Source organism: Lycium ferocissimum, chromosome 6 (genome assembly GCF_029784015.1).
Source record: "Lycium ferocissimum isolate CSIRO_LF1 chromosome 6, AGI_CSIRO_Lferr_CH_V1, whole genome shotgun sequence".
Taxonomy (NCBI): Eukaryota; Viridiplantae; Streptophyta; class Magnoliopsida; order Solanales; family Solanaceae; genus Lycium; species Lycium ferocissimum.
The window spans coordinates 66,220,687-66,238,137 of NC_081347.1; positions in this window are offsets into that span (position 1 = coordinate 66,220,687).

A 17,451-nucleotide genomic window follows, 5' to 3' on the forward strand; every position below is an offset into this window, starting at 1 on the left:
TAAGTAATGGAGAACCTCCTAACATAATTTCTCTTTGGAGTTACTCACAAGAAAACAAACAAATTTATTCCATAGGATAAGTATTAGGGAATCCTTCGAAAATGGCTATTGAAATCTAAAACTATTAAAATAAGAGAGAATCATTATGGAGTTCGTTTTTTGAAACAATGATATATTGATATACATGTCCTTTTTAGAAATTTACTAATTCTGTCAACCATCTAAAAACTGTTATGAATGTAAGACAATCAATGAGCTAGGTTTAGGTTCCGATGCCGAGCTTGAAAAGACTTGGTTTGGCTCGAAGTTAGATAAGTTAGAGGAACGTATATATTGTCTTTCCTTTTGCACAATAAAGCATTTTGCGTGTGTATACTTGAATGGGTTTAATATATTACCACAATTGAAGGAGTTACCTTTGAAGCATTACAATAGCTATGAAGAAATACGTGTAATATTGCTAATTTTACGATAATATTTACTATGAGCAATAATATAACATACTATTTGAATTGCGATAAAACTGAAAGGTAACAAAATTTATTACTTTTAAGTTATGCCTCTCATTATAAGATCTAGGATAATCTCTCCGCTTAGATAGTTGTTAAGATAATTACACATACAAATAAATAATGGAATCCACAATTAATTAAAAAAGAAAAGTCACATAGAAATTTATATAACTTAAATTAAACTCAAACTTTATATTGAAAATAGAAAGTATATTTAAAATGAAATACCTACATAAGTGATGCTATATGTTCTAATTTATGTATTATTTTAGTAGATTTCTCTAAAATAAATCAGATGTGTAAATAATCTTGGAGTTAGAATTTATAATTGATTTGGTAGTATAGTTCATACCAGTTGAATAAGATACAATTTTATTGGTCTACTGTTTACAATTGAAACATACATTATGATCTACTTAAAAGAGGAAGAGTTCTCCTAATAAATACAAACGAAAGTATTTTGGAAAAGATTTTCAGATTTAATTTTAAGTTGGTGAATACGTATCAAAGATGTTTAGATTTAATTTTAAGTTGGTGAATACCTATCATAGATTTTTTGAGTTATTTTTAAGATTTTGATTTATATTATACGTGTAATATAAGGAAAGAAATTATAATATTGAGACTAGAAATTATAAAAATTTAGTGATGAATACATATACTCTCTCCGTCCCATATTATTTGTCCACTTTCCCCTTTGCACGCTATTTAAAAAATCACAAATAAAAATGTATTTTTACAACATCGCCCTTATCTCTCTTCAATAAATTGCACTCTAATCATTATTGGTTACTTTAAAAAATAATTAATGTTAGGGATAAAATAGGAAAAATTTAATTAATTTTATCTTGATTTTGTAAATGAACAAGTATTTTGGGACAAATAATTTTAGTAATATGGACAACTAATAATATAGGAAGTATTCATTATACTTTTCAATTTGGCTTAATTAATTTGATTTTTGCATTGATAAGCCCATCTTTGATTTCTCTATTATTTTTTTAGAAGGGAAGGGACCAACATTATTTGAATTTTAGGAAAAGAAAGAATAAGAGTGATGATGGGAAGTTATGTGTTTTTTGTGAGAGGATTTCAACTTGGTTGCGTCCACAAATGCATATATATTATTATCGAAATTGATTGGCATTTTTATTTTAAGCAATTTGTGCTCATCTTTTATTTAACAGTTTGAAAATGTAAATTCTAATTTTTCAGTATACAAATTTATTCAATTACTAAAGAAACTCTTTTTCTTATTCAATAAAATTTATACTCTTTTTGCTGCTTTACTATGTCAAGGAATATGTGATAACCATATTGGTTAATTATAAGGAGATCTAACAAGTTTCAATCATAATATCTGTATGGGATGTGTGTACGTAGTGTGTAACAATTTTAGTCGAGTGGCTTTTACAATATCAAACGACAAGTTTTGGATAATATCCCATTTACAGGCAATGCAATTACATGGTCTGTGGTTATTTTTTGAATTGAGTGTTTTTTTTAATTTTGAATTTGATCTGAAATATAAACCTTTTAAATTAAATGTAGTTAATTCTTTATTTAATTAAAAGATAAAAAAGTTTACTTTTAGTATAAAAAATAAGGTTGGAGTAATATTTTTGGAAAGTCTTAAATATTAGAGTAGATTTTTTTCAAAGAATATTTTTATAGATTGAAATAGTTAAATAATTGAAAATAATATTTATATAATATAATCGCTATAAAAGTAATTTCAAAAGTTTTTTTTTCACGTATAAGAGGAGTATAATAACTTATAAAGAAAAAATTGTGATCTGTGCAAAAATGTCAATTTCAAACTTGAAGCAATTAGATATGATACTAAAATAGGATATGACTATTACTGTAATTTATTACAACCGCGCATCGCGCGGGTATGGACACTAGTTATATATATAAAAGTCATATACCTTCCATTCATTAGTTTGCTATAAAAACATTATTCGGAGAACTAGGGAGAGCCAATCCGCGAACCTTAGCACCCAAAACAAGACTCCGCTACTAGTCTCAGCATATCTTTTTTATTTCTCACTTAATGTACGGTATCCATTTTGTATTCGATTAATCCGGATTCACACTAAGAAGTTTCATTTTGAGAGGTAAAGTATGAAGGCGACTTCATTCCTATCCTACCTTATGAGTTATGAGTATTATATAAATAATATATCTGCCAAAAAAACAAAAAACAAAGCCATATGTTCTTGTGGGCCTTTTCTAAATTGGAAACAACTTTAGTTGGTAGGGCATACACAAGAATAAGTTCAATGAAGCACCAACAACAAAAGCAATGGATAGAGACGAGTCAAAAAAATCATGCACATTCCTATTTCAATTATTAGTAGTGTCATTGTTGTCATATTCCCTCGATAATCTTTCATTTTTGTTGTTTTCTTTTTACTAAATACAATTATTTGGATTAGAAAAACAATTAGATTTTCGACACAGAACTCGATATATAAAAATAGTTAAAATTTCAACAAATCATACAGAGTTTAAAGGTCCATTTCCACCGGTATCTAGGGGCGGAGTCAGCATTGGAATTACAGTTTTGGCCGAACCCAATAACTGTGATCCAAACCCCATATATTTATGGGAATTTTACATAAATGACTAACATTTAGGGGTTTTAAATTGGGCATAGCTACATTTTATTTATTTACATTTCGTAGCTACGTGCGCGCTACGATAGTTTCTTACTGATTGATTGTATTCAGAAATCGGATTGTATTCAAAATACGGTTGAGTCAGATTTTGCTCTATTCAATTCAGATTTTGCTATATTAAAATCAGATGTATTCAACTAAAACATCAAAAACACAAAAATTTGCACTAAAAAAATTAACGAATACACTCAAAAACTGAATAAAAGAAATAAATTTCACTCTATTCATTTGTATACACTTCAAAATTCACTGTATTCATTTGTATACAAGAAATAAAATTAACGAATACACTCAAAACTGAATACAAGAAATAAAATTCCGGTCAGATTTCGGCCAGATTTGGTTGTTCCCGTCCAGATCTGACCATTGTCACCGTCGTCGTCATCAACACCGGATTGTATTCAAAAAATAGAAAGCCATTTCCGGCCAGATCTGACTTTGTCGTGAGGGAGAAGAGAGAGAGACAGTGAACAACAACAACCACCATAGCCAACAACAACAACAGCACCATCAAACTGAATATAAAGTCTCCTAATCTTTTCCGCCACAACAACAACAACAGCCATCGCCGGAGCTTACTTCTCTGGCGAACCACAACAACAACAACACGAACCACAACCAACGGCGGTGACTGAGCTTACTTCTCCGTCCGGCTTTCGCATGAAGCGATGGTGACGATGAGGGAGCTTGATGACGGAGCTTGTTCGCGAGCTCCGGCGGCGATGTGAGAGCAGAAGGGAGGGAGAAGGAGAGAGGAGAGAGAAAAATATGGATACAGGGGTTTTTTTTTTTTTTATTGTAACCTATTTTGTATGTTTTAGTTATGGAGTGTAATTGATATACACCTTTTAGCTATGAGGTGTAAATAAATTAAAGTATAGCTACTAGATAAAAATAAGGTCTAATGTTAGCTACACCATGTAGATTTCCCTATATTTATTGAGAAGTTCACTAAATATGCACCTACAATAAACCTTAGAATCCATAAACCGTAAACTTTAATCTTACATCCACCAGTACCACGATTCCATAGTATACCAAAAATGGGTTGTGGTGGGATGATCGCGATCCCGCCATCCCTAACCAGAGGTCTCGAATTCGAGTCCCTGGGGATGGAAAAAATTATGTTGGGAGTGCTGCCCCTAGAAATGGGCCCTGCAGTGCACGATTCAAATTTAGTCGGACTTCAATACGTATACTAGACATCAGTATATACCATGTGAAAAAAACTAGTCAAGATTGAAACACCATGTGGAAACAAATTACAAATAGCAAATAGATTGCAAGATTATATGAATTGACTTAAAGAAGAATCGTATATAATCCAATGCAAAGATTTGGTGCACTGAATTAATGATAGAACTTAGAAGTCATAGTAATTAATAAGCAGAAGATGCTTCTGTTATAATAAATCTATGCACCTAAAAATTCTTCATAATTATTGGAAATGATTACAATCTCATATATAATACCAAATCTTAAGTATTACCAACAATATCATTGACCTCTGGTGTCACATCACATATTGTAGCAATGCTAATACAAAATCTTGAACTATGTGACACAATGTTCACCATTCTATCCTTCCTACTAGTCCACCTCAGAAGCGAATCTAAAATTTGAAATAAGTTCTGATTTAAAATGATAACTGTAAATTGGAACTAATCTTGGAGCAAAGACTCCAAAATAGTCTTTGCGGAATTTAAATAAAGCATAAAAGGCAGGTGCATCCTGAAATACATCTGGTACAATCTCCATCAACACTAAGAGAATCACTTGTTTCCCCAAAGTTTTCCATAACACCACAACATTTTCCTCTCTGGAGATGTAACGAAACTATGTGGTGATTCATGGCGTCAAGTAAATACCTGCAATCATTTAGAATGTGCCAATCGATTCGTAGGTACTTATAAATCAGCTTGCTTCGCCAGAAAAAGAACGTGTGAACTCATTGTTGGATCCGCCACAACCAACCCCCTTCTAAATAAAGTTTGATTTACTCAAACTTTTTAAAATCACATAAAGTTTATCTATATTATGAATGAATTTAAATGATAATGGTAATCATGCATTTTGGTGGAATCTTAAACATAACAAACTTAGCAATTAACAATGGAGTATGATGCAAATTGTTGGACAAATTAAAATGTGAGTCCCAGCTGAGAGGGTAGAAAACGCGTCTAACATTTAAAATAAATATTTAACAAGTTTCAAGAGTTGAGATAGAGATTAAACCTTAATTATATAATCATGTTCTCCACTTCTTAGTAAGTCAGATCACCATTATTATCTATTTAAGCAAGAAGTAGTTGATGAACTTTGATTAAATAATAACCTTGATTAGCTAAAATTATGCATGATGGGAATACACTCAGGAATATTCACTTCGTAAAAATCAGTAACTTTATTTATTGCAAGTAGCTGTATGGTCCTATGAACCCTTCTTTAAAAGAAACAAACGATGTTAATAAGGTAATTGTCGAAGCTCAAATATCTTACTTTCTCTGTCCCAAAACAGTGTCTTACTTTCCTTATTAGTTTGTCCCAAAAAGACGCAAGACATTTCTATATTTAAAACAATTTAACTTTATGAGATGATTTACACACAAATATTTAACACTTATTCTGGACCACACATTTCAAAAGTCTTCATTTATTTGTTAAACTTCATGTCAAATCAAACTAACACAATCTTTTTGGGACGGAGAGAGCGGTTTTTTCATATTACTTTATTTAAAAAGTGTGCTTAAAATTTAAAGTAGGACCATAATAGTATTATATTATGGCCGTTACTGTACTATTGATATGTTACAGTGTATGTACGAAATCGTTTCATGCTTTTAAGAGTGTGCATGCTGTGAACTTTTCAAAGTGCCATTATATATGTTGGCCAAAAGTTAAAAGATTTGCCAAATAAGAAGAAGCTTCATCATGTGCTTGGGATAAGAAAGTGCCTTTGCAAAGAATTAAATAACGTTTCAATTTGTATGCACTAATAGCGATATGGCGGAGCGTGATTTCTATTAAAGAGGTTCAAAAAGCATAAACATGTTAACACACAAAGAAGTCAAGGGGCACTACAAAAAAATGGGTAATTTGAGGAGGTTGAAAGTTACAATTCGCGGAGGTTTTAGCCTCCGCTAGTTGCTAAAAGAGACTAAAACCTCCACGAATTGCAACTTTCAGCCTCCATAAATTATCCTCTTTTTTTTGTACCGGAGGTTTCAACATCTACTATATATACATAAAAGATAATTGTAATCTTATATATACAGTGTAATTTTTCACCGAAGGAAGTTCGGATGAACCCTTTGGCTTAACCTAGCTCCCCACCTGACTAATAGTATGAAGAACTTTTACTTTACCTTATATTTTAGTCTGGTGTAAAAAGCAATCTGTTATCTTATTTTTCGTGTTAGTAATTCCACGTATTATGGATGGCTATATATAGTTCTTTTTAAATGACCAGATAATTTTAAATTTTGTTTTTAGTGCTATTGTATCAAAAAAGTTGTTTTTAATTTCTCAACCAAGATTCGATATCTATCTCGAAGATCGACTAATTTAGACTCTTCAGAAAATCTCACTTTGGAAGTAAAACGCTTTCTACAAAAATAATTTTCTTACCGAAACTGAAATTTTAGACTTCTGATTAAGGATAAATACTTAACACCCCCACCACAACTTTTGATGGTGCATGCTAATAGAAGTTCATCTCAATAAATAAAGATGAAAAAACTGAAAGAGGGGCTATGAACATTTCATCTGCAATTAGCAAACTGTCATATTGGTAAAGTGTCTAGCTAGCTAGTTGGTGTAATATCATTTCACTTTTAAATTCTTGGTGCAATGTACCTAGCAAGAATTAATTAGATTAAAATTTTTTGGAGCCGTGAACTATATAGAGCTTTGTTCCAAAATCAAGGGTGATTTTGCAATTAACTGAGTTGTACCTATGATTGTTCTAGACTTCTAGTTAACCATGCTTATAGTACTTTTTGCACGAAAAGATAAACAGATAGGCTAATAGTGCAATTAAACTATATATTAGTTCACGTCAGGAAAAGGTAAAATAGCATTCTTCTGTAAGTACGTTTTTTACGTGTGGAAAATGATGATTAATTATGATAAATTGGCTTAGAGTTGCCACAAATTATAACACTTATAATAAGATCACGCTCATGCTTATTTTTAGTTATATGTACGTCACTCTATCTCTCTATGTCCGCACATATTTCAAGACTTTGTTCGAGGGTAGGCTAAGTATTGTCACATGATCTAGAATGCAAGAATTTAGAATGAGCGTAATCTTATTATAGTTAGGTAAATTTCAAATTAATTTTGCATATATATAAATAATTCGAGCCTTAAAGAATCTGTTTAGATTAACTCACAGAACTGTCCTATTTAAATAAAGCTAAAGGCGGAGTTAAAGTAGAATTAACCTAGCTGGCAAGGACGGAGTTAAAGCTAACGAATTAAGGGCGGTCAATCAAACACTTTTCGATGTTGGATCATATATATATAAGTTGAATATCACTATAGTTCTTATTACAATTTTGTGTTTGGATGATTTTGACGTGAAAGTTATGTGTATAAATATATATGAACATCCTGAAAACATTTAACGAAATTTCTAATAGCAACATGGAGAGGTTCTTGTCCAAGGAACCTATCTGTAAAGGATTCAGCTGAGGAAAGGTGTGGTTGACTCTTTGTTGATTATTTTTCAGCTTTTCTTAAAAGGTTCACAAATGTTAGTTTTTTCTTTTGGGATCATTTGAAGTTATAACTTTCATCCAGCTGTATCTCCAATGTTATAAAACATCATTCAACAAACAAAAGTGTTTTTGTTCCTTCATTTCCGGAGACAATCTTGGGTTGGCCATTTCATTTTTCTTCAACATATATATATATATATATATATTGTCCAACAGCTAAGAGTGGGCACTGCATATGTTTGTGTGTAAGTTGGACTTTGTTTTAATTAAGAAGCTTAGCTTGTATACATAAAAACCTATTACTATGGAAGCGACCTATTACCCCCAGCCTTAATTTTTCGCATTTTAGTACCATTTTCGACCGACATGGCAAAAAAAAAAAAAATTATGGCGAGTGAAAGATAAAAAATATTTTTTATATTTTAATAAAAATTAATTTTTAAAAATTTATTTATATTTTATCCTCTCACCCACCCCCACCCTCCCTCTCTTCCACATTTCAATTGTTAAATGCAATTTATTTTTCTCTTTCTTCTTCTTTCTCCTCAACCACCGCCGCCGCCGCCACACCATAGAAGAAGAAGAAGAAGAAATAGCAGAAGAACAACACCAATATGAAAATGGGTCTGACCCATTAAAACATAATGCCATTTCGGTGGAGGAGATATTTTGGTGTTTGATTTGCCTTCAAATGAATGTGTGTGTTAATGAAGGAAGAAAATGGGTTAAAGAAAATGGGTTGAATGTTTTTTGAAAATAAGCTCTTTATGATTGATGATTAAATTGAATGTGTGTGTTAATGGAGGAAGAAAATGGGTTGAATGTGTGTGTGTTAATGGAGGGAGAAAATGGGTTGAAGAAAATGGGTTAAATGTGTGTTGTTAATGGAGGAAGTTGAATGTGCGCGCGTGTGTGTGTGTGTGTGTGTTAATGGAGGAAGAAAATGGGTTGAATGTGTGTGTGCTAATGGAGGAAGAAAATGGGTTGATGGATTTCTTGAAATGAAGAAGAAGAGTTTAGTGATGAAGAAGACAAAATTAATGGTTTAATGGTTAATTAGAGGTTAATTAGTGTAAATATAATTAATAAAAGAAAAATTAAATGAAAAAAAAAAAAGGAAAAGTGGCAATGACGTGGCAGCAGCGTGGTACCAATGTGGCGGAGAGCGTGCAACACTCCTCTCCGTGAATCGGACTTTAATTTTTTTTTTTTTTGCCACGTCACCAAAAATGGTACAAAAATACGAAAAATTAAGACTTTGGGGGGGTAATAGGTCCCCCACAAAAGTTGGGTGCGTCATAATTAATCCGCTATACGTTGGGGGGGGGGGGGGGTGGGTTTATGTATTTTCCCTTAATTATTTAATTAGAATTGGTTTAATTTTAATCTACATTGTTGCATTAAATTTCATGTCCTGATGGTACCAAGCTTCATCTCTGGTCTTATGCGGTGGAGGCATGATTTTGATTAAGGGGTTCAACATTTACTCTATATATATAGTGCAATTTTTCAACTATGGGGTTCAGAACCCCTTCCGCCCCTGCTTGTCTTACATTGGAGAAAGTTTACGAAGAAATGACCTCAAGGGTTTACAATTTAAAAAGTACTTTTGGCCAAGAAAAAAAAAAAATTTGTTACATAAACTTTTTCCGACGGCTGTTATTGCAACCACGTGCAACAACTTTTTTTTTGTTGCCCAAAGTATTTTTTGCAACAATAATCAATAGTATGGCAACAAAATTAAATTGTTTGGCAACAAAAAAGTTCATTTGCTAACAATAAAACTAAATTGTTGCCAAATATTAATTTTTTTGTTGCCATTTCTATACTTTCTTGTAGTGCTTTGAGTAGTTTATTATATAGGGAGGAAATGACCTCCAATTACTTGCAATTTAAATAGAAAAAAATAATTTTTTAGATCTTTTATGTATAAAAATGAAAATTTCTTATAAAAAAAACATAAAACTAACAACAAATTTGTTAAGGACTACTGACACCAAATAAAAACTCATTTTTGTGTGATGCTTTCTACTCCATTTAGATGAAGTGGCACGGTTTTCTGCGAAGGGTTAACACCATTTAAAAATATATTTCGATACTTTATACTATGCACGCAATTTTTTTCCTCCCTCGATCTCACGCACATTACTTCTTTAATTTATAGGTCAAAAGTGTGGGAATGCTCATGATCTACAATATTATCTATTCATACTAATCTATAGCTAGCTCGTAACAGGAAGTATCAACAAATATTAGGGGAGCTTATACACAATCTTGAAAACTTCGTATATGCAACTATAGAAATTTTTAGACAATAGAGAGAGCTAGGTATAAATGGGATTCGTCCTTATGTATAGTGCATTTCACATTTTCATAAGAATCAACTAAAATAAATTTGTATATATATGTTGAAATATATCGAAGTTTATTACTTAGGTGTACGATTTCAATCTTATCCAAGGTCCTTGACGGACTCATCTCAAATGCCAACAATTTTTATAAAACATGAATAACATTTAGGCTAAATCATGTTTTAGAATCGTCTTATCTTTAATGACCGAATTTCAGAAATTATATTAAAGAAAAACATGTAGATTTGATATAGAGGCAAATTTCCTCTTCAAGTGGAAATTACATGCCTTGGGATTGTTTGGTAGCTGGTTAGGATTATGTATATATTAGTAATGTAGGTATTGGTTATGTAGGTATTAGTAATGTAGGTATTGGTTATGCAGGTATTAGTAATGCAGGATTTAGTTATGCATAAATTATTTCTTTGGAGGTTCATTTGTTATATTAAAAATTAATAAATATTATATACTTTTTGAAATTAAAATATTTATTTACAATTTTTTTTTTTTTTTTTTTTTACGAAATATTAAAATATTATAGTAAAATATATAAAAATTTGTTTAGAAAAGGAAAGTATTTAGGGGGGGAGTGATAAGGGTACTATTGTCATTTCAACTTTTTATTCATGTATTAGTTATCCATGTTTTAGTTATTTTATCTTCTACCCTGCAAATAATACATAGATTCCCTCATAACTAATAGATGTATTAGTTATGCGGGTTTCTAAATTGCAAACCAAACGTCGTACTATTTTATATATGAATAACTTACTTCCTAATTAGCTACCAAACGCTGTATAAGTATGCAGAAATTAATACATGAATAAGGTGTCTCTTTACTAGCTATTAAATGTGGTATAAGTTAATGCAGAAACTAATACATGAATAACTTGCCTCTTGTCCAACTACCAAACGACCCCTAAGAGTTAACACCATCTATAAAGTTAGTGAAATGATGCCAATGATTAAGGTCTAGACCTAATGAATCTGGACACATTAAGGTAAGGATATATCTGTCTCGAAGACCGTTTAATCTGGACTCGCTTCAAAAAATTTCACTTTGAGAGTAAAACGCCTTCTACAAAAATAATTCTCTTACCAGGACTAAAACTCCAGACTTCTGATTAAGGATGAATACTTAACCCCCATCACAACTTTTGATGGTGCATGCTGGTGCACAGAAGTTCATCTCAATAAATAAAGATTAAAAAACTGAAAGAGGGGCTATGAACATTTCATCTACAATTAGCAAACTGTCATATTGGTAAAGTGTCTAGCTAGCTAGTTGGGGTAATGTACCTCTTTTTATTTTATTTTATTATTGGTGTAATGTACCTAGCTAGAATTAATTAGATTAAAATATTTTGGAGCCGTGAACTATATAGAGCTTTGTTCCAAAAATCAAGAGTTATTTTGCAATTAACTGAGTTGTACCTATGATTGTTCTAGTTAACCATGCTTATGGTACTTTTTGCACGAAAAGGTAAACAGATAGGCTAATAGTGCAATTAAACTATATATTAGTTCACGTCAGGAAAAGGTAAAGTAGCATTTCTTCTATAAGTACGCTTTTTACGTGTGGAATGTGGTGATTAAGTATGATAAATAGTCTTAGAGTTGCCACAAATTAAAACACTTATCACTATAAGATCACACTCATGCGTATTTTTACTTTTTAGTTTTGTTCACTCTATCTCTCTATGTACGTCAATATATATTTCAAGACTTTACTCTAGTGTGTGTATGCATGATCTAGAATGAATGTAATCTTATTATAAGTATATTTTAAATTAATTTTTGTATAGATATAAACAATTGAGTCTTAAACAATTCTTTTTGTTTAACTCACAGAATCCGTCCTATTTAAATAAATAAGACCAGAGGTGGAGTTAAAGTGGAATATAACGAACACTACAAGAAAGTATAGAAATCGCAACAAATTTTTTTATATTTGGCAACAACTTAGTTTTATTGTTGGCAAATGATTTTTTTGTTGCCAAAGAATTTAATTTTGTTGCCATAGTATTGATTATTGTTGTAAAAAGTACTTTCGACAACAAAACAAAAAAAAATGTTGTTGTATATTTGTTTGCTATAATAGTTAGGAAAAAGTTCATGCAACAAAATATTTTTTTTTTGTTGTCAAAAGAACTTTTTGCAACAATAATCAATCTATGGCAACAACAAAAAAAATTGTTGCCAAATATTCCCTCCGTTTCAATTTATGTGAACCCATTTGACTGGGCACGACATTTAAGAAAGAGTGAAGACTTTTGAAACTTGTGGTTCAAAATAAGTGTTGAATATTTGTGTGGCTGAAAATCATTTCATAAAGTGAATTTGTTTCCAAATTAAAAAAGAGGTCATTCATTTTGGCACGGATTAAAAAGGAAATAGGTTCATATAAATTGAAACAGAGGGAATATAATTTTTCTTGTAGTGGAAGTTGGCAACGATGGAGCTAATGCTGACGAAGGGTGGTTAGTCCAATATTTTGACGAAGGGTGGTTAGTCGAATGTTTTTAAATGAAGAATTATATTGTATATCTAAGTTAAATATCACCTCTACGTCTTAAATAATTTTATGTTGGATGATTTCGACCAACATTTTTTATGTATAAATATCTATTAACATCCTGAATACCTTTAATGAAATTTCTAATAGCAACAGGGAGAGGTTCTTGTCCAAGGAACCCATCTGTCGTCAAGGATTCAGCTGAGGAAAGGTGGACTTTATGGCTTGACTTTTCTTGATTATTTTCAGCTTAATTTGCTTTTCAAGGTTCAAAACTTCAAATTCAAGCTTTTATTTTTTATTTTTTATCATTTGCAGTTATAATTGTCATCCAGCTATATGTCCAATGTTATCAAAAACATCATTCAACAGAAACAAAAGTGTTTTTGTTCCTTCATTTCCGGAGACAATCTTGGGTTGGCCATTTCATTCTGCCTCATACATATATACTGTTTAACAGCTAAGAGTGGGCACCCAAATATGTCCAGTGTTAACACAAATTGACAATATGTTAATAGTGAGGTATCAAGAGCAACAACAACATATCCGGTGTAATCCCATGAGTGGATTTCCGAAGGACAGATCAAGAGCATTACGAATTCATGGTACGTATTTTCCCTTTGGTTCAACATGCCTTACAGATCAAGAGCATTACGAATTCATGGTACGTATTTTCCCTTTGGTTCAACATGCCTTACGGATTTGTCTCTTGGGCTACACCATCATCGAGCCCAAAAGTGCGCATAACATGTAAATTTGTGTTAGTATATTTTTAAAAAACCTGTTTTTTTCCCTGTCTCATTTCGATGTGGTATTTGCCTAAGGTGACATGTGCACCCCTCTTCAAAAGCTTTTCATCCTAGAAGTTTGTCAGTCCTTCTCTTTGATTTGTTCTTGTTGGCTCGTCCTTCGTCATATATGGACGTCACAATATTATACTGTAAACCCAGTTATTAATGTATATTACTTAGGCCACTGTAGGAATATATAACTTTCAAATCTTGGGGATTCATCTTTGAGTATTTAAATTTGGACATTAATATTATAAATATGAAGCTTCTTGTCAAATTGGAATTGGTTTCAATCTACATTTATGCATAAAATTTCATGTCTTGGTGGTACCAAGCCTCTCTTATCTAACATTGGAAGGAGTTTACAAAGACCTTGAGTAGTTCTTATTGGATCACTACAAGAAAGTATAGAAATCGCAACAAAAAAATTTATATTTGGCAACAACTTAGTTTTATTGTTGGCAAATGATTTTTTTGTTGCAAAGAATTTAATTTTGTTGTCATTAATTACGTTAGCTCCACGGGGTATCCGAAAAGCAAAAAATTACCGTGTATTTTCAAAGTTAAAATTATTTTATTATGTATAAAAGATGTTGAACCCCCGATGTATTTACCTTTTAGAATTTTTGAACCCCCTAGATGAAAATCCTGGCTCCGCCGCTGGCCATAGTATTGATTATTGTTGCAAAAAGTACTTTTGGCAACAAAAAAAAAATTGTTGTGCAATAATACTAGTTGGGAAAAGTTCATGCAACAAAATATTTTTTTTTGTTGCCAAAAGTACTTTTTGCAACAATAATCAATCTATGGCAACAAAAAAAAAATTTGTTGCCAAATATATTTTTTCTTGTAGTGGATCTCATACCAAACAAATATCATCGTTTAACATATATATTGTGATAGGAGTACTATTTATTTTAGATCAAACTGATACGATTTTTTTATTCTTTTCCAGAAAAGCTCGTATCATTTAAGAGTATCTCGATACTTTATATATACGTAAAAAAAATTCTTCTCTCTCACGCACATTTGTAGGACAAAGTTGTTGCACGATGTGTTTAAGTGTGAGACATTATAATATCTCCCAAAGTCGTGCCTTTATTTCCATATACATGATCTACAATATATTATCTATTCACACTAATCTATAGTTCGTTTGTAACTTTTCAACTTATAATTTACAGTATTAACAAACATTAGAGGAGCTTACACGCACTCTATTGTGCACTTCGCATTTTTTCCACAGGAATCAACTACATTAAATTTGTACATTGAAATTTATCGAAGTCTTATCACTTAAATGTACGATTTCGATCGATCCTATCAGTGGTTCTCTCTCTTCTCCAGCTATTTATGTACTCGTCCCAATTCCAATAACGTTGAAAAAAACATGAACAACATTTAGGACAAACCGTATTTTAGAATCATCTTATCTCTAATGACTGAATTTCAGAAATTATATTAAAGAAAAACATTTAGATTTGACAGTGCAAAACTTTCTCTTCAAGTGGAAAGTACATGCCTAACAATTAAAAGGGTCTATCAGGTGTAACACTATGCATAAAGTCTGAGAAACGATAAGAATAATTAAGGCCAGGATCAGATCTAAGAGGTTATACATTTATAATCACGTTAATTTTCTGCACAATTAGTCCATTAATTAAAACTATACGAAAATTCCTAATAATTTTATTAATGAATTTCTCATGTAGGAACATTAATGGCATATTTTTTTGGATTCTTTATTGCCAGATCATAAACTAAAATAGAAACAACTTAATTCTAACAAACAATTAAGCAGATCAAAAACATCAATAAATGTCGTGGGATGAAAATTTCATCTTTAACCAGACATGAAAATGAAAAAATTCAACAAATTCCTCACTTCCCCTTAAATGTTCCTTATTTGGTGCTAGTGTGTATTAGTGGGACTGGTGTGTTATCAGATAATTAAACAAAAATTATTTAAAAAATGAAATTGAAGACTGGAAAATATTGGGTGGGATACCTGTTTTTTTTTTTTTTTCTTTTCTCTCTAGAACCTTTACTTTTATAAGGTTATTTCATGGTCTGAATTTCTTCTCTCCACTTTGTATGGATGAGTTTCTTGGATCCCCTGTCCACTTTTTACTTTAATGTTTTATTTCTCTACTTTTCATTATTCTCCAGGATAAAACTCCGCTTATATAAATATCACAAAATATAGTTAGTTTTAAACTCTACTAAAAATAGAGGATTACGATACATAACAACCACCTAAAAATAGTTTGACTCCGATAAATCCTGAAATATTGAACTTATTAGAGCTCGTCGAGTTAGATCAGATAAACGTTATGAATACATACTATTTATATAATCTATCCACATCAATTCGAGATTAAGGCATAGTTATTAATGTTATTTTAGTGGGAAAACAAATAACTGTAACAATTTAATGGGCCTAGTGGAAAATAATATAGTATAGTAATATTGTTTTCTCTTATATATACGGAATTGTAACGGTTTCTTGAAATTCACAGAAAACAGAACGAAAGAATCCTCTGTTCTAACAAAGACATTTTAAATTGGAAAAATTGTCCCAATTTGGAAAGTTAAAATGTGTTTGGCAGAACCTTTTCTTTTTTCTTTAAGAAGAAAGTAATCTAACATACAGGTCGGGGAGTGAATTTTTTAAAACTATTACAAAATCTAACTACATACATTTATTTTTCGTAAACTTAGCTTAATAACCAAAAAAATAAGATAACCTCTACGCCACAAATAAGATAACCAGATAAGTAATACGTTACCTATTGATAAAACTAATTTATTTTACATATATTGATTAATTTAGAAAACAAATAAAAATTAAACATTCGTTTCTTCTTTTTATCGCAAAGACTACTCAGGGATTGCATCTACACGATCACCATGTAATAACGTTAATTCACTTCCATTCAGCAAAAAATCAAATGAGAAAGAAAAAAAAATACTACTATTAGGTAATATTCTTTATTCAAATCTTGGTGAATATAGTTATTGGGGGCAAGAACTTACCTAACGACCTAACTCAATGGCACATATGTTTGCTTTTGGCTCAACAAAACTTATGAATTTGACCCTTGAGTTACACCATCATCAAGCCAAAAAGCGCGCATATCATACATAGTGTGTCAGGCGTTACAAAGTACATTCACTTTCTTTTCTCATGTCTAACATGTGCACTCTTTCTCTAGAAGCTTACCTAGAAAACTATCAGCCTTTCTATATGACCCACCCTCGATCATAACCACCACATTACCACATTCATATATACTATCATCATTAAATCATAATTAATTAATATATATATATATATTTCTTTTAAATTTAAAACTACTTATGATAAATTAATATATTTTGATATATTTTATTGAATCTAAGCAAGTTTTTTTTGACCTTCACTTGACACTTATGATGCTTGTATTAATAAGTACTCCTTCGTTTCATAATAAGTGGTGTTTTTACCTTTTCATTTTATTTCAAAAGAAGTTGTGTTTCACAAAATTAAGGAAGCATTAATTTATTTCCTCCAATTTTATCCTTATTTAAAAAAGTAGAGTTTTATATAACTAAGAAATCATTAAAGAGTACCTTTTTTCAAGGCTAAGTTAATAAAAAAATACTTCTTAGTTTTTTGGAATAAGTAATTTTATTACGAGGGTGTGTCCAAACTAAAAACATTACCTATAAAACTGAATTACTTGATAAAATAGTGGAAGTCGGCACGGATACCATGTTTATTTTTTTTTTTAAAAAAAACAAAGAAGGTAAAAGTTGCTCCAACGTACCTGGAGAAAATTTGGAAAGGACCAAACAAAACAACCCCTCCAATAAATACTCTTGAAATTCTCTCTCT